Source organism: Fulmarus glacialis, unplaced genomic scaffold, assembly GCF_000690835.1.
Source record: "Fulmarus glacialis isolate BGI_N327 unplaced genomic scaffold, ASM69083v1 scaffold23479, whole genome shotgun sequence".
NCBI classification, from domain to species: domain Eukaryota; kingdom Metazoa; phylum Chordata; class Aves; order Procellariiformes; family Procellariidae; genus Fulmarus; species Fulmarus glacialis.
This window is the reverse complement of record NW_009232917.1, coordinates 5864-6398: the sequence shown is the minus strand read 5'-3', so window position 1 is coordinate 6398 and position 535 is coordinate 5864. Positions and strand designations below refer to the sequence as shown.

Genomic DNA, 535 nt, shown 5'->3' with positions numbered 1-535 from the left:
CCAGGATGGGAGTGCGAGGGGGCCAGTGTGACCCTGCCGGAGCCCCCCGAGGTGAAGGAGAAGTAAGTGCTGATGGGGAAGGCTCCCTCGCCCTGTGCAGCTGGGAGCCACGGGCTGGCACCGGTCCTGCCGACTTGGGGCGTCTGGTTTCGGTGCAGCCAATGGGAAAAACACATTCAGCTCCTGCAGAAACCATTTGGCAGGAAAAAATCCTTCCAGCTTCTTGGGTCTGCTAAGGAAAGAATCAGACTGAGGCCCCAGATGCCTCTTTGCTGGAGAAGATAGTTTGGAGGGGGGTAAAAAAGAAAACAGCAGCCCTTAATGGCATTTTTCAACAAAAGGAAAAAAGTTGGCCTAAAAATGGGTGGGAAAGCGTGCCTGAGCACGTCCGTATAAGGCTTGGTGCAGCGGGGTTTTGCAGAGGCTGAAGCTGCCAGGGTGCAACCACCAGGCTGGACATTGCACCATAGGGAGCTCGTGGAGGCTCGCAGGCATCAGGCAGAGGACCAAAACCTCCACGGCGGGACTTGGGGTG

General features: G+C 56.8%; 1 protein-coding gene across 1 annotated transcript in view; it reads left to right on the top strand.

The window, feature by feature from the left end:
• The window catches only part of LOC104082136 (KN motif and ankyrin repeat domain-containing protein 1-like), a gene marked incomplete at both ends in the record, with an annotated part of 2899 nt that overhangs the window by 357 nt on the left and 2007 nt on the right, over positions 1 to 535 (top strand). The window lies entirely within an intron of this gene.